The sequence below is a fragment of the Anastrepha obliqua genome, chromosome 5 (assembly GCF_027943255.1).
Source record: "Anastrepha obliqua isolate idAnaObli1 chromosome 5, idAnaObli1_1.0, whole genome shotgun sequence".
NCBI classification, from domain to species: domain Eukaryota; kingdom Metazoa; phylum Arthropoda; class Insecta; order Diptera; family Tephritidae; genus Anastrepha; species Anastrepha obliqua.
The window spans coordinates 113902444-113926346 of record NC_072896.1 but is presented as its reverse complement, the minus strand read 5'-3'; the positions used below and the strand labels follow the sequence as shown (position 1 = coordinate 113926346).

General features: G+C 36.5%; 1 protein-coding gene across 6 annotated transcripts in view; it reads left to right on the top strand.

The window, feature by feature from the left end:
* LOC129246841 (protein cappuccino) overlaps positions 1-23903 on the top strand; it is a 173226-nt gene that overhangs the window by 41975 nt on the left and 107348 nt on the right. The window contains exon 1 of one of the 6 annotated variants that reach the window (XM_054885497.1): positions 17159-17335. The exons of the other annotated variants lie outside the window; for them this stretch is intronic. The gene's annotated coding sequence lies outside the window, so the exon portion shown is untranslated. Of the gene's footprint in view, positions 1-17158; positions 17336-23903 lie in introns of those variants that run through there. 6 annotated transcript variants of the gene reach the window in all.

Sequence of the window (23903 nt, the reverse complement as noted above, 5' to 3'; positions counted from 1 at the left end):
GGACACACCAAGTGAAGCCAAGGCCTTCTCCATCTGCTTTCTCCTTCCATAAATACAGTGGTATTATCACCGGGTACTGCCCGGTCCAAGCTGCGGACACGAGGAGGAAGTTGAGAGTGTTGCATTCTTTCTCCACCAGTACTCCGCTCTTGCAAGAACGGAGCATCGCTGTCTAAGCTCTTACTTCTTTGGACAACTGGCAGACTTGGCATTTCATTGTTTATGTGAAAAACAAAATGGTTTCATCTCAACAAATAGCAGGGCAGGCTTATGCCCAAACAACTGCTAACATAATGGGCCTCCATACCTTAGTCGGTCTCGCCATATACTCATGAGTGGCAACTACGGTAACCTAACCAAGCGTAATAGGCAGAAATGTTCCATTTAGGGAGCTTAAGAGCTAAGTATGATCCTTCAATGTTCAGTACTTGCATTTCAAGTCCCTGGTTGTTGCCTATTTTGAGTTAACTGGATTCGACCGCTCTTCTTCGAGAGGACGATTGCAATGGCATTACTAAGCCTTGACTGGGTAGATATTCCACTAAGTTTGGATTGTTAGCGAGGTTGTCTAAAGATTGGCTCAAGATACGTGCTATTTCGATGGAGCCGAACTTTACGAAACATAGGGAACGGGTATTAGATGAGTTGGTTTAAGTGCGCATGTGAAGAGGTGATTGATGAATGCGCGAGAGTTCTTCGCATATTGGACTAGATAGATTTCTTCGAGGCTTGCACTTCGATCTCGTGGTTTGTTGAACTCCTACATTGGCTAACGTTTGGTGTATCGAGGTCCATCCAATGTCAGTAATGGTTTTCTGCTATAATATAGATAATTTAGTTATGTCAGTGTTACGCCAGTGTCACAAGGCAACGCAAATTCTCCATCTGTGATCGGCGGTGCTTGGCCTTCGACAGCGGCATTCATGGGGGCGACAGTGTAAGAAGGTTAATTGACTCTCAATCGATTGTGATAGTGTTTTAGCGCAAAAGAATATGTTAAGTGAGTTAGGTTGGTAGTTTTGGCTGATCTGTCAAAAGATCTCACTTAGAGCTCTAGACTCCATTGTGTTACCAGTGCAATACATAGGACATGGAGTCAAAGATATTATTTTATGAAATTTTTAATGCACGTCTTCGCGAGTTTTAACAAGCCATTGACCCTTTTGTCAGCAATAACCTTGAAAGTTGAAAACTATGCCGATCCTAAGACATTTGTCGAGTCTTACAAAGAGCAGTGCAGTGGCAAAGTAGGTGTTCCAAAGTTCGCCTAACGTTCACTTCGTTACCTTTGGACTAATCCCATTTCGGCTGCGGGATGTGGGGTGAGACCGTGTCCCATTATTAGTCCAGCCAATTATTGGTGGTCTTTTCTAGTCAATGAAAAAATAAAGTTGGTAGTTTTTGTATTCCAAGTCCTTAGCACAGTTTTGGCAGGCTTGTACGCGGTTCAGTGTTCCCATATCGACTGCGCTTCCAAAGTTAGTTCCTTATTTATTTCCGTTTTCAGAAAGGGTAGTGTTCCCTATGATCAGAAAGTACCGGGAATGTTTAAATAAAACAAAACAAAATTACATTTCAGGCAAATTTATTTTATCCCCTTCAAAATATGATCCATCTGAAGCAACAGACATGTGCCAACGTTTAATCCAGCCCTCCATGTACCCCTGGTAGGCCGACGAAGGGAAGGCCTTCAGCTCCTTCGTCGCATTCTCTTTGATCTCCTCTATCGACTGAATTCTCCTTCCACGAAATGGTAATTTCAATTTGGGGAACAAAAAGAAGTCGCACGGGGCCATATCAGGTGGATACGGTGCTTGCACGATGGTATTTACTTGGTGTTTGGTAAAATAATTCAGCACAATTTGGGCTCGGTGCGATTTCAAAAAATGACGCGGATGCTTGCGACGTACAGCATCTCTCAAACCTTTCAAAATTGATAATAATAATATTTTTTATTGACTGGCTGGCCCGATGGAAGGTACTCATGGTGCATTACGCCTTGGCGATCGAAAAAAACAGTCAACATCACCTTTCCGGTACTTTTTGATCACAGGGTACATATGTTTGATATGCTCAATCTCGGTATTCGAATATCTCATCGATCGAATATAACATCGAGCTTATTGGCGCTCTCATTTCCTTCTATTCCTTTGTATCCTGGTATCCAGTAAATAAATGGCTTGCCCATTTCCGCTGAACTCTTCCATTTTGGATCTGCGCTGCTGAACACATTTCGAGTTGGTACAAGGAGCGATAATTACTCTAATAGTAGGTTGACTATCAATGAAAATATAAATCCGAGTATTAAAAGGGGTTAATTCCAGAGCAAATTCAGCTACTTTTGTTGCAGTGCAGATTTCAGCATGAAATATAATACGGTAATTAGAGAGTTTGAAAGACTTTTGGAGATCAAATTGCGGACAAAAGACAACCGCTCCTACTCTTCCCGCCCTTTCAGACCCATCTGTAATGAAATTGTCTGAATGATTTTTGCAAAAACTAACTTGTGGAATTACATTTTTGTTTTTTTACGGGTTTTTGTTTTTTTCTTTAGTTCTAGATCTATCGTCTAATATCGATCTACCCACTACCTCATTTCTGACCCCTTAGTAAACCAATTTGGCAAGATCCATTCTTGAAAATATTGCAGAATCTTAAGCAAATTCAATAATTGCACTGCGGCCCTACTGGCCTACTGCCACACTTACAAAACTAGGTAAGTAGAGAGGTACAAAGTACAAAGAGGGGTAAAAAAGTACCTCAAACAAATGATGTGTGAAAATTACACACGTGCACATAAATTTGCTTACAATTGAATGCATACATTGACATATACACGAATACGCGCGGCAAATGAAACAATGGAACAACAACACTGGCTGAGCCACAATTGATTTTGCAAACTAAAAAATTTGTATGAGTCAAATGAAAATAAAATGAGATTAAATGAATAATAAATGAGTAGTCAGCCTGGCGGAGCTGCTTGGTTTATTACTGCTTCGCTACAGCTGCTAGGTGATAAAATTTTCACGTTGATGCGAAAAAGCATTCAGTAATACGGCAGTTAGTCATTTGTGCTGGGCGCGAAAGTAACAAAAAGTTTGAGAGTAACGCTTTGTTCCGAAAAAACTGAAAAAACGAAAAAAAAAATAGCGCCGCTTGAAAAACTTCTTGCCTCTAATATCGCAACTTCTTAGGCGTCGATGGACGAGCGCGAATGGAGAGTAAAATTTCAAGGCCATGCAACGTTTTGAGCATTTTCGATCCGCGAGAGAGAGAAAAGATATAACGTAGAGGAAAAGGAGAGAGAGAGCTATACCTTATATATATCTTAGATGCACTTTAGGCTATTTTTCCTCAGTTTTTGCTTGTGGTTGCTAATTTCTAGTGAGAAATAACACTGTCTACTTTTTGGCACTTGTTTTGGTGCCTACTTTTCGGCGTTATATTTCCTTTTTGCCTATTGTTGGGGGCGTTTTTTTAATTTCCGTTTGCTGGCTAATGCTTGTGCGTACTATAAAGTGCTATCCATTCCGGCATCGGATTTTTTGGTATTGCCTTGCGGTAATTTGTACCGTTGCAGCGGTCCTGGAATCGCTGCGTTTATGCCGGTGATAAACGCTCGGAGTGGTGTGCGTTGTTGCCACGGTTTGTGTCCGGCGTTTACCTACACCGGTCGACCCTTCTCCGTTTTTTGTAAATTTTGTCTATTTGCATTCTCTGCAAATGTTGTGAATCTCTCTGTCTGTCAGTTTTCTCGGGTCTCCCCCTCTTTCTTTGTCTGCCTTGAAAGTTTCACTTCTGTTATGTGTACTACGCTACACGAACTTTTTTTTTGTGTCTTTATTTTTTTTTTTGTATTTTTTTTATTGTTTTTTCTTATTTATTTCTTTATTTAATTCACTTATTTTTTTTTTGCTGTTTTTTTTTTTATTATTTTGCTTTGCTTTTTATCACTACCGGGAGGGCGTAACATGAAGGCTGCCGGTAGTTCTCACTATAAAGAATGGACACGAAAAATATTGGTTGGGCGAAGTTCGTTATAACATCAAATTTATATACTTTAAGCTATCAAACCAATTTTTTATTTTATTTTCTTCTCTATTTCTTCTTTATTAAGCGTACTATATTCAACAAAAGACTCATATCAATTATTTTGTTTTAAACAAAAAATGGCGCAATTTAGATTTGACTCCTTTCAATTTTCTTTTAACCATTGCCAATATTTTCCAACGGATCCCAATTGAGTCTTTATGTTGTTTTACGAATAACAGCAAACGTTTTTGCAAACGCTTCTTCATATAATTTTTTTTGATTTTTATTGCTCGTTTTATTTTTCATACTACACTAACAGATGGTCTGCCAAGCTATACACTTTTTAGGGCACTTGTCCAATATTTTTAGCTTAAAGGCACTTGAAACTCCGCCTGTCCTCGTTGCAATATAAAACTCAGTGCCCTGAATCTACTTAAAGTTACTTTGACGTATGTTTCATCATCCACAACAACACAGCCACATTTAGGGATGTCTTGACTGTACAATTTTCGCGCTCCCATTTTAGCACTCTTGTTTTGTTTATCATTTCGATTGGGTACTACAAAATTTTTTTATCGTTAACCTTCGCCTTTGCGCACTTTTCGAAGTCGTAACCTTTCGACATATGGACCTGCTTTGCAGCATCTTGAACATTGTTTTCGAAATAATGACACCACTTCTTTGGTTTTTGACTGCGACACAAATCCTTTCTTTCTTCCACTGCCAGTCATTTGTTTCACCAACAAGGCTTTATTAGACGTTTTTAACACATAAGTTACCGCACTTTTCGGAAAATTTAAAGCTTCTGCTATTCCGCTGTGCGACAAATGACCATTTTCTGGCTTTTTGCGCACAATTTTCTCCACAAGCTCGCATTGAACCGCACACATTTTGAAGTTACAAAAAGTGAAAAAAATTTCGAAAAAAGTGAATACGCGAAATAAATAATAATAATACGCCGAACAAATACTATGACTATGTCTACTTATTTTTTATTTGCAGTTAATTTTACGCAAGTCATGCGTAAACTCAATCGACTAGTTTTTTTCGTGTCCATTCTTAATGTATATTACCACCCATAAGCTACACTGCGCTAGTCTTAAGGCAGGTACTAAGTTTTATTAGCAGGTTTTTTGCTATTTATTTGTTTCTTATGTGGTTTTAATAACTTTCTTTTGTGAAAACGTGGTTCATACTCCCATAAAAGCCATATAAATTCAAGTTGCAAACGTTGCGCAAATCTAAAAAAAAAAATTCAACAAATTTAAAAACAAATTCAAATTCTTTAATTAGAATTTTTAACAAAATTTCGAGTACAAAGCGCAACTTTCAAGAGGCGCAAAAATCGCTTTGTTTTTTTATATATATATTTTTTTTTTCGAATACAAAAACGAATGGTCGACATTTTTTTATATGAAAAGAAACATCCAACTTCGGCAGCAAAAAAAATTCTCAAAAATTAACACTATTTTTGAACCACTTGAAACTTTCACTTCATAGCAAAATTTAATGGACTATGAAACTGCATACTCGAAATTTCTGATAAAATTTTTATTAAAAAATTAAAAAAAAAAAATTATTAGTATGAGGTTTTGAAGAAAATTTATTAAGTTTTTTACTAATTTTCCCACAATTTAAAGTATTCGTATGTAAAAAAATGAGCTATATTTTTATAAAAAAAAACCTTTTTAACATTAAATGAGAAACAAATAAGTTGTCGAAGCTTGCCAATAAGTCCCTGAGCCATAGTTATTTAACTGTTATTTTCGATAGCGTAGACAAAATTCAAATTAAATATTAACACGTAATACAAAGTGGAAAGAACTTTTTAAAAATTAGACAACAACAAAAATAAGGCTACAACTATCACAACTGCCAACTTCCGTCAAGTATCTGTTTGGAGGCAAAGCAAAGGTGACAAGCTTAACCATGGTGGGGTCGTTCCTTCGTTCTCAGCTTAGAGATTAAAGAGCGTCTACTGCGTCTTTTCTCCAGTAGGAGCGGAATGCTTATCTTGGCGCCACAAATCTCTATCGTGCATTCCAGTGGATAAGCATCTCGCCAAAAAACTATGTATATCAAAGCGATATTCTTCTACATCTTAGCTAATTGCGCCAATATTCTAATGAAAGAAAATTATTCAGCGAAAACATATCACTTCTAGTGCTAACAAAAAAAAAATTCTTAGCAACTGCAACGCCAGGTTAAGCACAGGAAATAGGTATATTCAGTCATGCAGTCGAAAAATTGAGCCTCCTTAGCGAATCTTCCTCTAACGAACTGAGGCTCGTCTCAGTGAGTACTGTGCAAAAAACGATGAGCGATCACATTTTTCACTTCCCAGCAAAGAAAAAGAAAGTGCAGTTTTCAATGCACCTGAGAAAGCAACTGGTGTGACGAGGAATGTGACACTGCAGCTGAACTAAAAGAAATATATGTAGTTAAAAGAAGATTTAATTATATATAGTGACGATACTTTTCCGCCCACTGGAATAGTAACTGCATTGAAAACTTCAGCGGAAATAAAGACTCCGTTCCATCAGTCACAAATCGTTGGTTGAGTTACTCGCCTAAATAAAGAAATATGAGTAACAGAAGAGTAGATAAACAGCAATCAAGCGCTGTGGCCAGTTGAACCCATAAACCTAAAAATTTGGAATATGATCGGCCCAATTTGTGCCTGCCTATGGAAATTTAAATGACTTCTGTTAAGGCTTACACCACTCCCTTTTGTTTTCACTTACATTCTGCTATTCTATTCGAGAATTTTTTATCTATTAGCTCACAGCGCTGTGGCATTTTAGATTAATTTCACTTGTCCCATTTTCACTTGTGCCATAAGCTGTGAAATAAATAGCATAAATAAAAATGAAAAAATACGCCGATGATGGCACCATATATTGTACAAAAATGAACGATGATGGGCAGCGAGTAATGGACGTAGCGAGGACGTCGCCACTGCAAACAATTAGCTGGCTGCTAATCGCTTTATCAGAAAAATAAGTAATGTACGGTGCAATGTACATACATAAATACGTGCTTCATGTATGTATGTAAGAGTATAATCCCATTTGAATTCCGAACTGTCGCTGACGGTGGTCACATACTTACTTAAAGGGTGGGCTAAATAGCAGTTTATTTGAAAACTAAAGAATGTGGAATAAATTAAAATTGAAGAGTATCAAATAAACCTAAGGTATGATAAATAGAATAGATAAAATTCAAAAAAAAAATTAATAATAAAGCAAACAATAAAACTAAAATAAAAATGAAATAAAATAAAGTTAAGTTTAATTCAATTAAGTAAAATAGAATACAAAAATATATTAAAATTAAATAAAATAAATTTTATTAAAATAAATTTAATTAAATTACGTTAGGTAAAACAAAATAAATTTAATTGAATTAAGTAAAATACATAAAGTTAAAAAAATAAGTTAAATGGCATTGAGTGAAATAAAATAAAACAAAAAACAATGAAATAAATTAAATTAAATTTAAAAAAATAAATTACTTTAAATAATATGAAATAAAATGAAACAAGTTACTTAAAAAAAACATAGAAAAAACATTTTATTAAATTAAGCCAAATAAAATATAATAAATAAATTAAAAAAAAACTTATTTTAAATTGGATGAATTAAAAAATTAAAAATTGTATATTAAAAAATAATACAAAAATTAGATGAAATAAAATAAAATGAATTGAAATAAAGTAAAAAACATACAAAATAAAATAAACTGCAACAAAATGAAAAAAGAACTGAAATAATAAAGGTGAAATAAGATAGAGGAAAATATCGAAACAGTAAATAAAAGGAAAGAAAGTTAAATTAAATGTAGTAAAATAAACTAACTTAAGTGAACTAGAAATTAACAAAGCAAAATAAAATAAAACATAATTAATTTAAATAATAAAAAAATAAAATAATTAAAAAAAATAAAATTAATTAAAATTTATACTAAGTTGATCTCTGAGGCACAACATGCCTACACTAAAGGGAAATCGACTGAAACGGCACTTCACTCACTGGTGCAAACAGTGGAAACTTCCCTTCACAATAAGGAGTACTCTCTTGTCGCATTTATGGACATAGAAGGTGCTTTTAATAATATTGAACCCAACGCTATTTTGTCTGAAATTGCCAAATTGGGTATTAATTACTCCATCCGAAAGATGATCGAACAAATGCTCCAAAATAGAATAATCACTTCAGAGCTTGGGTTAAGCCACATGAGAATGTACGCCGTCAAAGCCACTCCTCAAGGCGGTGTACTTTCACCCCTTCTCTGGAATCTCGCTGTAAACAGTTTGCTTCGAAATCTCGAAAAAGCAGGCTGCAAGGTCGTAGCCTATGCAGATGATATTGCTCTCTGCGTGTAAGGCAAACACCTGAATACCCTCACTGAGCTCATGCAACGCTCAATCAATATTCTGTCAAAATGGTGCACCGAATGCGGACTAAATGCGAATCCAGCAAAGACAGATCTTGTTCTCTTCAATAGGAAACAACAATCTCTTCCACTGCAAACAATAACTTTAAAAGGGGAATCATTACTCCTATCTGATTCAGCTAAATATCTAGGAGTTATTCTAGATAGGAAATTGAGTTGGAAATTGAACATCGAAAACAGATGTAAAAAAGCTTTCATAGCTCTCTATACTTGTAAGAAAGCTATAGGCAAAACCTGGGGTTTTTCACCTCGGATCATTTATTGGATATATACCTCGATCATCAAACCGATACTCTTCTACGGTGTGGTTGTATGGTGGACAGCACTCGAAAGCACTCGGTGTAGAGTAGCCACAATTGATCGAGTCCAAAGAACAGCATGCCTCCTGATAACAGGATGCTTAAGTACAACACCTACTAAGGCTCTAAATACGTTGCTTCACTTGTTCCCTATCGATCTGGCTGGCAAAGCGATTGCAGCGAAAGCAGTGACACGCATGAATGCTATATCGAAATGGAATAAGTATCTTGGCCATTCGGCCATACTGAACAGGAACACTGTTATCTCTTCCGACATAGACTATCATGTAAGTCTTCCATCACCACCTTTGCTATTCTCCTGTTCACTCCCAACTAGGGAAGAATGGAAGACAAATCTAACCGAAATCGATGGCCCTCTGATTATATATACAGATGGTTCAAAACAAGATGGCAAAGTGGGATTTGGAATCTTTTCCAATTCCCCTCACATCAATCTATCATTTAGATTACCCGACTACTGTAGCGTATTCCAAGCGGAAGTATGCACTATCTGGTATGCTGCGAAAACTCTCTTAGAAAATAGAATATCACTAGAGGATATCCGCTTTTTCACCGACAGTCAAGCGGCCGTTCGAGCACTCAGCTCCTCTTATACCCACTCAGATGTGGTTCGATCCTGTCTCTTATCTCTTAACGAGATAAGTGTTCAGAATTCTGTCCAAGTTATCTGGATACCGGGTCACAGTGGATTCGAAGGTAACTGCAAAGCTGATGAGCTCGCAAGAGCTGGAGCTGCGCAATCAAATGTTAGTAACTTACCCATAATCCACATTCCGCTCTCAACATGTAAAATTATCATTGATCGAGAATTTCACGGCATTGCTGATCGGAGGTGCCGAGTGGAAACTATTTACTTGCATTACGACCAGACAAATCTGGCCATCCTACAATATGAAACAGACAAAAACCCTTATAAGTCTTTCGAAACACGAACTAAGGCATATAATATCTCTTATCAATGGCCACTGCCTTTTGGGCACTCACGCACGTCGGCTCGGGGTTCCTCAAAACGACCTGTACAGATACTGCGAGGACGAAGATGAGGAAGTATCGAGCAGACATTTGCTGTGCAATTGTCCCGGTCTAGCCAGAAGTCGACTCGCTCTTCTAGGCTCTCCAACTATTGACAATCTTTCAGTACTCTCGAACCTGATCTCTCATCAAATTCTCGAAACGAATTAATATCTTTGACCAAAATCTACAATAAAAATCTCGGTTAGGTGAGGAAATCATATAACATAATGAGCTCTAGGGCAACACAACGGACCCAACTTGCGGTCTATGTGGCACTCCGATGCGGGGTCACCCTTAAACCAACCAACCCAACTATAAAAAAACAAAAAACATTTTATTAAATTAAGCCAAATAGAATAAAATTAAAAAAAAAATAAGTTATTTCAAATTGAATGAATTAAAATTTAAAAAATTTATATTAAAAAATAACACACAAATTAGATAAAATAAAATAAAATGATTTGAAATAAACTAAAAAATATATAAAATAAAATAAACTTGTAGCATACTTATATTTTATAAGTATTAATGTATTTATTTCTATATCTCTAAAAAGAACACATGATTCAATTATTAGAGGTTTGCTCACTAGTGACATTCGATTTTTAGCACTCCCTTACAAAAGGTTGTATTTAAGAAGGTGAATAAAGGGGAACAAATTAAATCCTTTTTGGCAAAAATGGTAGCAAAAAACTACCGATGGTAGCAAAACCGAGATCTTCCTCCTATTTGTAGGGCGCGCTTTGTAGTTGTTCCACAAATTGAAGGACCTACAGTTTTAAGCCGAAACCGAAAGGCAGATGGTTTTTATGAGGAGCTTTTACATGCTGTTACTGTACTTCGCTAAGCCTCCTCTGGACACTTCATCCATCCATTGGAAACAAGTCCCGTCAATATCAACTTTCTTATAATGAGGTCTGCAATGTTATCGATTGCGTCGGCACTATCCCATTATTCTCCCTGTTGTAACTCTTTGGGAAATGCTAGTTTTTGCAAAACATGAATTCCTTCTGAATCACCACATCATAATAAATAAAGCTTTTTAAATTTTCCACTTATCGATCTCGGATTGCCTCAATTACTCTATCATGTCCTGACTTAAGCGGTATGTACACTTTCGCGGGTTGTTGCTCATAAGCAGACCATTTTGAAAATATAATGGTTTTTCTACAAATTTTATTTTTCCTCCACTTTTACTCAAAATTTTTCTGGAATTTTGTCTTGTTAAGGGAGCCGATTTGTCATAGGGAAAAAGAAAGCTACTTACTGAACAAACCCTTTATCATTGAATCATGGAAAGAACGACGCTGAGCAGAGCTTAAGTGCTTGCCAATGACTACCTTTGCGTCAGCAAGATGCATTTGGTTCATACCAGCAATGACCGCACAGACAGGTACATTTACGAGTACCACGTGTAGTGCGCGTTACAATGCTGAGCGTAGTCCAGCAAAAGTGGAAGAGTTCATTGCGGCAATTTCAACATTCAAAGAGAAAATTACTGATGTTGGCGCGATTAAAGGAATACCAATGCTACTTGAGGGTGATGCTGCAGAATTGTGGCGTGGCATTAAAGATCAAGTCTCTGATTTTGCTGATGGTACACGCAGACTGCGCGAAACTTTTTCACGTTCAAAACCGGCATGACGAATTTATGTCGAAATATTTGAGCTAAAGCAACAGAAGAGTGAACCGACGGACACCTTTGTTCGGAAGAAGCGAGCTTTCTTTCCGCAGCTAGATGTCGTTCCTGCCGAAGCAGAACAACTAGATATGCTGTTTGGTATGGTGCACGCACAAATCCGGGAAAGAGTAAGCCGACAGAAGATTTCATCTTATGAAGATTTGCTTAGTGAGGCTCGAGAAGCCGAACTTTTTTAGGTGACGTAGGAGTGGAAACTCTGATCAAACTGCAAAGAGTGTTAACAGTGAAGTGGCATGCGTTGCAATTTTTGTCGAAAGAAAGGTCACACGCCGGAAAACTGTTTCAAAAAACAAAAGGCCGATGCTGCGGAAGCTCACCCAGTGACATTGCACAGGCAGTAACTGTTAAGCTTAAATTTGCTTGCTATGGTTGTAATACCTCAGGCGTTACTCGCGCAAATTGTCCAACATGTCGAAATAAAAATCCACTCTCTGAAGGTTTCGTGAATTTTAAATCAATAACTGCGATTGGTATTGGAAGAGACATACCTATGGTCAATGTACAACTTTTCGGTGTACCAGGTCAAGCATTTTGATTTTGCGCCTCCTTTGCCTCTTAAGCTGAATCTGATAGAGACTGTGAAAGTGTCGAGCACGCGACCGAAAAGAATGGCAGAAGAAGCGCCTGAGCGAGTAATAGATAGACCGAAAATTTCAATATCTGATATCGAGTCTTATGGTCCGGAAATTCCAAATAATAACTATTCACCACACTCAATACAAGCAATATTTAAAGATGCTTTGCCAGCTGATGCTGTAACTCCAGACAGAAAGCTGCAGCCGTCACTATTTAATGGTCTAATTTACAATATCGCAAATTATCATGACAACGATTTTATGAGGCTTTATTCCATAGACTTCAAAATATTAAAATCAACTAATGGCAAGGACTTGAATCAGGAGCAGAAAGGACAGCTCGACGGTGTACTTCATAATCACGCAGAAGCGTTTGGAAAATCAATGAACCGACTTCATATGCAGAGCACAAAATTGATACGAGTGATCACGAACCTATTTTTAGTTCAACTTAAGATAGGTGGCTTGTCAACAGGATTTGGCTCTTCAGGGCATTTGAAACGAAAAGGTTAAACTGATTATTATCTTGTCATTCTGGCAGGTGTGACAATGGGAAATTTTTTTTGGAAAATAACAAAATGGCGGACTTTTGAAAACATAGCTTTTTTATCATCACATCTTGTTTTTAAGACGCTTACTTTGGTGCCACCCTACTACAAAATAATATGTCAAAAACAAAAAAAAAATTGTTTGTGTATACTATTTGATGTCAATAATAACATATGATAAAATCAAAACGATCGCATTTTATTTTCTTTAAAAAAAATTCCTAAAAAATTCCTATAAAAAATTATTATTTGACCAGACTGTATAAATAACAAAATAATAAAGTAAAAATATTAAAATAAAAAAAAAATTAATTTAGTTTAAAACATAATAAAATTTAATTAAATTAATTTAAAAAATATTAATAAATTAAATGAAATGAAGTTAAATAAAATAAATCTAAATATAATAAATAACAAAATAAAAAACTACAAAATATTCAAATATAAATGAAATTAGCAAAAAATTAAGTAACAGAATAACATTAAAAAAATAAAAGTAAAAAAAATAATAATAAAATTTGATTATTTATACATGAATTAATAAAGCGTTGAAAAAAATTGTTTCACGGCGGAAGTATTTTATTTAATAATCCGTAAGACATGTTAAAAGAAACACAATAAAAAGTTATATATTTATTTTTTATTTACGGAACCATACACACTCGTAAAACCTAGTTGTAAACTATAGAAAATAGTTGCAAAGCGGAAAAAGAGCATTTCCATTCCATGATTTTTTTTTTTGTTTTTGTCAAAAAGTAGGTACTTACGTGTTGTACACCGTTATGGGTTTTTCAAGGCGAATCTATTAAAGGTGGCATCGGTAAATCAGCTGATTTGTTTTTTTTTCGCCGTGTCCATGTGGCTGTCAGCCCAGAATGAAACAAAGCGAATCATTTTTTTTTTTTTCTTTTTTTCCAATACTTTGCCGTGACAATCAAACGTACAAAACATTGTTGTTGGTCTAGTGCCACCACCTTTAAGGAATGCGCCTTGGGTCGCACTTAAACTCTGCTTCTTCGCTCACTTACACAAAAGTGCGGTTATTTCGAAATGTCAAAAAATCATAGACAATTTTTTTGCGTTTTATTATTACTAAATATACGAGTATATTTGATGGATTAAAATAGTTTTAATTATTTTTTAATAGATAGTTTGGAAAAAAAATTGAATCAAAACTGCAATACCCCATATGGGCTCACATACGGTAAAGGGTTAATTGGGCTTCAAATATTTAGTTTTCGTTTTTTTATTTCGTGAGTTCAAAGAGGATTTAACAATATAATAACAGATTAAGCTTTTGCTATTTTTTACTGATCCTCATCTATTTCAAACTCAATTAGAAGTCATCTTCACGAACTCATGGCCGGGCCTGGTGGATAAAAAAAAAATTAATTTAAATAAAAAGATAGAATACTTTCTTGATCAAAAATTAGTTCAATAAATTTTTCCTATTTAAATTTCAATTCTACACTTATTAGAAAGAACGGGCATTCCGTTTACTGCACATGTCTGCATCCCTCCAGCCACAAACAAAACTCTAACGGAATTAAGTCCTAGCTTCGATTTGAAAAGCTGACTTTGCTAGAAAGGTTCCAAAAAAATTCTCAACAACCTTGGCGTTGATAAGATCGATTCCCTTTAATTTCAGCCCACAAACATTCTGTGCGTTTTTCATTGAATGAAATGCAGTTCCTCATACAACTGCTGATTCGAAAAGAAGCTGCTATTTGCCCCACCCTCTACATAGGATCACTCATTGCGCGCTATCATTACAGTGTGGTTGCTTTTGTTTGTGCCTTTTTCATTTGTTATTCTTATAGTTATCGTTTAACTTTAATGCTGCTGTCCGTCGCGGGTGCCTATTCAGCGCGCTAGTCGTGCTCGACCCACACACGCCCAACGCTGTGCTACATCGACGACATTACTCAGCCACCAGACCACCAGTCATAAGCCGAGTGCGGCACAGCGCTGACGCTTTTTATCGATTTTCCCCATAAAGAATACGAAATTCGAGAAGGGCGCAAACTCGTGCCTGCTGTATTAATTTCAAGAGCTAAATGTCAGTTGAAATGTCAAAGCTGCAGTTAAAAAGAGCGCAAGCAAGTGATGTGAAAGAGAGTGCTGAGTGAAACAGCTGTCATTTGTTGTTTGTTTACAATGGGTCTGACTTACTAAGCACTGCACTGGCAGTGCAGCTACAAAGTGTGACTTTCATGTAAGGGACATATTCGTTGTTGTTGGTGGTGGATTTGCGTGTTGATGTCTGTATGCGACGTATTTGTGTGGCGTGTTGCTGTAGGTTAGTGTTGCCGTTGTAATTATTGAACGGTTTCGTGAAAATCTGACATTTCGCCGGAAAAGAAGTAGGAAGTAAGTGCCAATATACGAATAACTGGTGTGTCTGGGCAGCGGCTTGGCGTCCGCGACGCGAAGCAAAAAGGAAAAAAATGTGAAAACCAAAAATTTAGCAAAAGGAAATTGTGGAAAAAGTTTAGTGATTGTGATTGTGATTGTGCGTGTGAATGACTTACGGCTCGACCCATTAACGTGCCATCAGGCTGTGCAAAAACAACTACAATAATGTAAACATATGTGACAAGAAAAAAATCACAACCGAATAAGTGCAAGCAATTTGGAACGGATGTGTCATTTGCAGCCATTAGCAGCCGCAAGGCGTTGGTGGCGGGGGGCTGACAAGGCGCACCAATAAATAAAACCAATAGCAAGCGCTGAGGGAGTGTAGAAAGTTGAATGAAACGGGCAGGGGGGCTAAAAAATAAATATTCGCACTTGCTTTAGTAGTTTCAATAATTCAATGAAAACCAAATTAAAGTTAATTGAAAAAGTCACGAGAGCCACGCATTTGCAAGTGAAATGACCACGCAAAGGCAACAGCAACAGCAACGGCAACGGCAACAACAGCAAAACAGCAACAACGGCAGTTAAATCAGAATCGCTCAGAACAACACAAACCGCAACAAATTCACAAACGACAACAAAAACAACAAAACAAATAAGCGTGCGAGATAAAATAAAATGCCGCACCCAAAATTTAGGCAAAAGATATGAAAATGCAAAAGTAAATAAAGGAATAAATTAATAAAATTGCACACAGATAACAAAGCGGATTGGATGAAATTGCAAATAAATTAAGTGGACAAGTTTTAAAAAAAAAGCACAACAGAAGAAAAATTTTAAAATATATAAAAACAGAAACAAAATATATAGAAAATATTAATGAAATGAATAAGCAGAATAACACAAAACAAAATAAATTAAAAAAATATTAAAAAATTGAGCAAATATTTGATAATAAGCAATATAATATAAAAAAAAATAAATAAATGAATAATAATAAGCAAAATTATATAAGAAAACAAAAAGAAAATTAAATGAAATAAATAATAAGCAAAATAATACAAAAAAGCCAAATGATACAAAATGAAAAAAAAAATTTTAGAAAAATGAAATAAATTAATAATTAAAAGCAAAATAATACAAAAAGGAAAATAAAATAAAAAAAATTTGAGAAAAATGAAATAAATTAATAATAATAAGCAAAATAATACAAAAAAGAAAAATAAAATTCAAAAAATATTTGAAAAAAATTAAGTAATATAAATAAATAATAAGCAAAATAATTTGAAAAAAAAGTTAGTTAATATTCGATAATAGGCAAAATAATACAAAACGAAAAATAAAATAAAAAATATTTGAGAAAAATGAAATAAATAATAAAAAGCAAAATAATACAAAAAGGGAAATAAAATAAAAAATATTTGAGAAAAATGAAATAATTAATAATTATAAGCAAAATAACGCAAAATAGAGTAAATGTTAATAATAAGGAAACTAATATAAAAAAGCAAAATAAATTGAAAATATTTGAGAAAAATAAAATAAATAAATATTAAAAAGAAAAATAATATTATACAAAACAGGAAAATAAAAAAAAGTATTAAAAAAAATTAAGGAAATCAATAATAAGAAGCAGTAAACAAGGAAAATAAAATAAAATAAATATTTAAAAAAGTAAATATTTAAAAAAATTAAGTAAATAAATAATAATAAGTAGAGTAATACAAACAAAATGCAAAATATAATAAAAAAATATTTGATAATAAGCAAAAAAATGTAAAAAAAGCAAAATAAAATTTAAAAGAAATATTTCAAAAAAATTAAATAAAAAAATAATAATGATAAGCAGAATAAAATAGGAATAGAAAAAAAATTATTTTTAAATTTCCAAAACAAAAAAATAGTTTATTAATAAATAACGCAATCACACAAATAGAGAGCACAAAAACAATAACAACAACATAAAAAAGAACAAATTAAAGAATTATAAGCAAACATCGAAGAAGCGCAAGAGAATTAACAACTACGTACAAGCCAAACTAACAAACACAACAAAAATTCTAGAAAACTCCAACAACAACAACAAACACCTACACTGTACTGTGATTAAAAAGTAGCACAACAAAAAAATATTAACTAAATTTAGCGCAACACACAAAAACCACAAAAGCAAACAAAAACTGGAATCAAAAATAAGCACAACAACAACAAAGTCACATCTACGTGTGCTTGCTTGCGCACCCATTAAAAGTAACGGTAGAATTCGTGAAATTCTTGCACTTACAAATAACTTCCTTTCATTCAAATTACCCGGAATCAAAATTACGCGTAAGTACAACGAAGATCGCCAAATTAAAAAAAACACAAAAAAAACGCAGATCTCATAGCAATTTCCATTCCATTATACATTACAATTAGAACTTCAAAAGATCCCATCTAAGATAGGAAATTCAAATACATTTCACAGAATGAATCGAAGTTGCCAATGTTGAACTTTTCCACAATTTTTTAAGTGGAGGGGCGTGGCATAGAATTTTGAGGCATACAAACATTTCTTCAAAAGAATGCCTGATTAGGCTCCGATCCAATCTTAATAGGTAATGGCTGGAAATGAGCCTCCCCAACAATATCCGCAGCTCCAAATCTCTTTCGGAGGTTTATTATACCGATGGATTATAAATATCTATCGTAAGGTTTATAAATTTTGGGTGTTCGGCCAAGCTCCTCCTCGTATTTGTGGTGTGCGTCTTGATGTTGTTCCACAAATGGAGGGACCTATAGTTTCAAGCCGACTCCGAACGGTAAATGATTTTTTATGAGAAGCTTTTTTATGGCAGAAATACTCTCGGAGGTTTGCCATTACCTACCGAGGGGCGACCGCTATTAGAAAAACTTTTGCTTCATTTTGGTCTTTCACCGCGATTCGAACCTACATTCTCTCTGAATTTCGAATGATAGTCACGCACCAATCCATTCGGCTGCCGTGAATTAACGTGAATTATTCCACCACTTTTTAAGTAAAGGTTTGTAAAAAAAATAATTAGAGGCATGCATATCTCCAAAGGAACCCTAAGACGGTATTCTCAATATCTTCATAGGCTCTTGATCCAATCTAAATCGGTAAATGGCTGAAAATGAGGTATAGGCCATTAGGCTATAGAATTTTTAAAAGATCCAATCACAACAGCAGAGTTGAAAATGCGTCATTTCATTTGCTTAAGGGACAAAGAGGAGTAGGGGTTTTCGATACACGCATTACCGCATAAGGCGCAGGCTCGTGAATGTTGACCGAATTACCAGCAGCCACCTCGACTTAACCCAACTTACACTTTTTGCAAATTTTTGTATTTTCTGTACTTTCCTTTCATGAGTCACAGACGCCTTGATTGCAAATATTAATTGCAAGTTTTGTAATAATTATTTATAATTACTTTTCGGGGCTTTTTTTGTATGCCACCGCTGAATGCGTTACTTATTTATTAGTCATCATTATTAAGAAAATGTGCGGCACTTTACTATAATCATAAGGTATTTACAGTGGGAAATGAATGAGTTTACCTTGCGGTGCCCAATACAAATGGAATGTGTCGCCATAGCTTTGTTTTGTCTGGGATGACGCCCGTGAAGGGGAAACTCTCATGAGTACTGCTTCGCTGACGGTTCCTAGATGGAATCGGGAGTCGGAGCAGGGGTTTTCTCTAAATCAGCCAATTTATCTATCTCCTTTAAACTGCCGAATACTGCTAGTGTTTTTCACGCAGAAGTCTTTGCGATCTTGCAGGCATGCAAAATGCTTAGGGAACGCAGGAGCAAGGAAGATATTAACATTTCATCTGATAGTCAAGCCGCGATCAAGGCTCTGACGACGCCATGGTGCAGAACCAAATTAGTAAACTCCTGTAAGGAGGAGATCAAATCTCTTGGCTGTGCAGGTAACATTTCTCTGATCTGGGTTCCAGGACATAGAAGCATAGAGGGAAATGAAATTGCTGATGAGCTCGCCAGTGAGGGGACTGAATTGGCCTCAGAGACCTTCTACCCGGTCATCGGCATACCCTTGATAGTTGTTAAAGGGAAACTGCACAAATTATTTCCCAGGAAAGGGCAGAAAAGATGGAGCTCCATTTCTTCATGTGCTATTTCGAAAACCCTTTGGCCCCATTAAAATATACGGAGGACTCAGAAAGTTTTTTGGACTCCTCGCCATTCAATTTCCAAACTCGTAGCTGTATATACCGGTCACTGGACGATCGGCACACACGAGGAAAAGCTAGGTTTACCATTTAACCCCCATTGCAGAAGCTATGGGAACCTTTCAGAGAAGCAGACTGTTGAGCACACTTTCTCCGTAAAAGTCTGGGCTTGGCAGCTAGGTGCCCTTTTCTTCGATAGCCTGGGGCAGTGCGCCAACTTAAGTCCCATCAATCTTCTCCATTATATCAACAGCTCTGGCTGGCTCTGGCAGATATATACTGCCTGTTGGAGGTCTCATAATGGTATCAAAACAGCCCTTTAGTACTACTTGAGGAATACCAAATTAGTACTGCAACCATTTGACCTACGTACCTACTGCTATACCTACGTACTAAATACCGCTCCACAATCTACCATTCACCGCGGAACTGCCAAAAAGGCATTATCTCATGGTCATTAGAAGCCATATGCAATAAAATACCCAAAGCTCTAAACAAGTTTGGGCATAGAAAGTACTCTGGTACTTTTCACTAGGAAACGCAATATGGAAGGCCTGTGGGTAGTAAACATGGAAAGAAGTAACACTGCAACTATCTGCTGAGGTCAAATCCTTAGAGGTAATCCTAGATAGTAAGCTGAACTGGAAAACGCACGTCGAGCAGAAGGTCTCTCGAGCACTAAAAGTCTTCTGGCAGTGTAAGAGAACCTTTGGCAAAGCATTGTGTCTAAGACCGGCGATAGTACACTGGTTGTATATCACCCTGATTAGACCCATTATTACATACGCCTCTATGGACCGGCGGAGGTCTACTATGGTTAATTGTAGAGTAAAACCCCTAAACAGGCTACAGAAAAGCGTGTGCTTGGATATCACAGGTGCTATGAGTACAACATCGGTCGATGATGCCCTTAATATCATTCGGAAATTGCAGCCTCCAGATCTTCAAATTCGGAAGGAAGCGATATAGGCGGCGTACAGACTCAAGCTAAACGGAGTCTGGGAAAACGAAGAGAACACTGGCCACTGTCAGATATGCCACCAGTTGTCGGAGCCCGGCACACTGATGCCAGCGGACAGTTGGGTGCCTTATGTTAGCTTCGGTAGGAATTATGTACAATATTCTGATACCAGATAGAGATCAATGGTTAAGTCCAGAGAACCTTTTAACAGGATTTCAGCACACTCTCTACACGGACGGATCCAAAATCAGTGATTTTAGCGGATTTGTATGGAACTTAGATGAAGACACTAAGTACTTCTACGCTACATGACAAACGGCTACGGTATTCTTAACGGAAGTCTATGCCATCTTGAATGTGGCGTACTGGCTAATTGAGAAAAAGTGGCGGGGTAGCAGTATTGGAATTTGTTGTGGCAGGCAAGCTGCACTGAGAGCCTTGCTAACCCATGCTGCTTTTCGAAGTTTTTCGTTGAATGTAAGACCATACTGAACAGTATTGCAAAACACAACAAAGTTAGTCTTATTTGGGTGCCTGGACAATATGGTATTGCAAGGGGCGAGTTGGCTGGCAAACTGGCTAATGAAGGCTCTGCCAGCATGCCACTAGACCCTGAACCCTTTTCTGGATCAATTGAACTATGAATTGACGATTTCATGAGGTCTACCCATGGAAGGCGTTGGGCTGAGTTGGACTCCTGCAGAGTAGTCAGGTGCTGTGTGAAAGAAGCAAACAGGAAATTAGCAACCTTTCTCTTAAAACTTATTAGAAAGGACCTGAGAGTACTGGTGGGCACAATGCCTGTGGTCAGCATATGGCTACCATGGGAATCATTGACGACCTAGTATGCCTATCCTGTCGTGAGAATGAGGAGAGCTGCAAAGAACTTTCTCTGTAGCGGTTCGGTGTTTTCTAGAATCAGGCTTAAGCTATTGGAGTGCATGGATAAATTTTCCACTATTCCTCTTCCGGACCTCTTAAGATTCATCAATGAATGCAAGAGATTGGCGGAAGAATGACCTCAAATCAATTTTTCCGTCTTACCGTCCATTTAATATCTATGCTGTTTCTCTATTCTTTCTACTGTAATCTATCCGGATGTTGTACAACGGTCTTCTTGGCTGAGTGCTTGGACTTGTCCAATAGACCGGAGTGAAATACGTAAATTTTTTCAAATCATATCGTAATAGCAGGGAAAAGTTGCTACGTATCAATACAAATTTAGGAAAAAAAAGAAATTTCAAATCGGTTAATATCTTCCGTTCGCGCATTGCATTTAAAATTTACAAATTTTATCCCAAATCTAGCTGATTTACGAAAACTTGTAGAAGTTGTAAATGATTAAAGATCGAGCTCCCTTTTTATACATAGCACTTTCAGCATTGAGTAGTAGATTTTTAATTTACTAATCTATCCATTTCTGTGGTTCTGAGCGATTAACTTTTACCAATTTTACACCAAATCTACTAAGGAAGCCTATGCCAAATGAGGCTTGCGTGAAAGCGGCTTACGGCTACTACAACACGTCTGTGCTTTAGATCGTCTTCCACTTGGTTACTTGTATTCCATCGTCTTTCTTTTCATTTTGCTTTTGATTCTGGCATACCGATAAACGAAGTGCACGGAAGAGCTAGTACTCTCTGGTCATTACCAGTTCTGCTTACACTCTTGTCGAACAGCGCTGTTTGGTCAAAAAAAATTCTGTTCGATGTTCTTTTGAATTACATAGTTTACACAATTAAAAAAAAAAAAAATAAATCATTGGCGCGTACACTTCTGTTACGTGTTTGGCCGAGCTCCTCCTCCTATTTGTGGTGTGCGTCTTGATGTTGTTCCACAAATGGAAGGACCTACAGTTTCAAGCCGACTCCGAACGGCAGATATTTTTATGAGGAGCTTTTTCATGGCAGAAATACACTCGGAGGTTTGCCATTGCCTGCCGAGGGGCGACCGCTATTAGAAAAATGTTTTTATTAATTTTGCTTTCACCGAGATTCGAACCAACGACCTCTCAGTGAATTCCGAATAGTGATCACGCACCAACCCATTCGGCTACGGCGGCCCAATTACTTAACATTAAATCTCTTGAAACATTTTATTCATGTCTCTTACTCGTAAGGACATACACTGCCCATTTTTTGGTGCACCTAAACCACTGCTGTCATCGGTCCTTCCCACTAATACCGACATTATACAATGTTGGCAAGAAGTGAGGTACAAAATGTCAGTAGAATCTTCTGCTGCCAGTTCTGGTCAGAAGTTAAGCTTCACAGTTGTAGCAGATACTGTAGCTCATCAGACTGAGTCCCTTTATTCCAAGGCTTCGATTCCAATAGTTTCCCACACAAGAGTTGTACAAAAGATTAAACATCTACATGATCGATACTACACTCTTCGTAAATCTTATTCAAGGGACAAAGACACACCTGAGAAACAAAAGAAGTACAATGATTTTATTGAACAATCTTCAAGTACATTATTTGACATTTCGTCCTGCAAGTGCGAGATGACACTCAATTGCTTTTGTCAAAGAAGCTTTGACAAGTGTATTTGTCCCAGGCCGGTAACTATCAACTGCACATGCCCTAAAGATAGAAAGATACCGCCATTAGAAATCAAATTTCTATATGCTCAAAGATATCTCGGACAAGGAAAGATTGCGACAGTAGATACCAAAGAAACTCAAAAGCTTACATTAAAATTGCAGAGAAAAGCTCGTCACTTAAGTCAGACCAACTTACCTGGACCTTCTTGTAGTAGTATTGATTCTGAAACAGAGATAACTCCTGAAGTTGACAATGATAAGAATGATCCCGATTTTCAGACCCCACGCTCTATTTCCTCTCAGTCAGCAAGTTCAAAAAATGCACAGATGCGCTTATCACTTCCAGCAACGGCCTTAACAAGTGATCGTTTTGGAGTATCTGATAGAGCAGCAGCAGCTATTGTGTCTAGTGCATTTAAAGACGTTGGTCTTATAACGGGCAAAGATACTTCTTTTGTTGTTGATCGAAACAAAATGAGAAGAGAAAAAGAAAAATGTAGACTAAAACTTATCGAATCGGGGAATGCAATAGAGCAATTAAACGATCCGATGTGTGTGTATTTTGATGGCAGGATGGATGACACTTTAGTTTTAGTTGAAAAAGGAAACAAACGTTATCAATCTATAAAAAAAGAAGAGCACATTTCAGTAATAGCAGAACCAGGCTCAAAGTACCTTTGTCATTTAGTACCTACTTCAAAAAGTGGAAAGGACACAGCATACAGCATTGTAAATTATTTTGAAGAAAATGGTATAAATAAATCTAATGTTGTAGTGATTGGATGTGATGGTACGTCAACAAATACTGGGTGGAAGAATGGTGCAATAAAATTCATTGAAACGCGTTTAAAAAGACCAGTACAAGGGGCTATCTGTCTCCTCCATTTTAATGAATTACCTCTGAGGCATCTAGTTGAAATACTTGATGGTAAAACAACAGGACCTCAGTCTTTCAGTGGGCTTCTTGGCAAACAGTGGGCTAAATGTGAATCTTTGTCCATCGTTGCTTTTCAGAGGATCGAATGCTCTCTTCCACGAACGCTTGACGCAATAAGCTTAAGTAAAGATCAGAAATACTTACATGACATTGCCATTGCTATTGATGCTGGTTTTTGCTCCCCAGATCTAGCAAATCGAGATCCGGGACCAATATCACACTCTCGTTGGTTGACAATTGCAAACAGGTTCCTACGATTA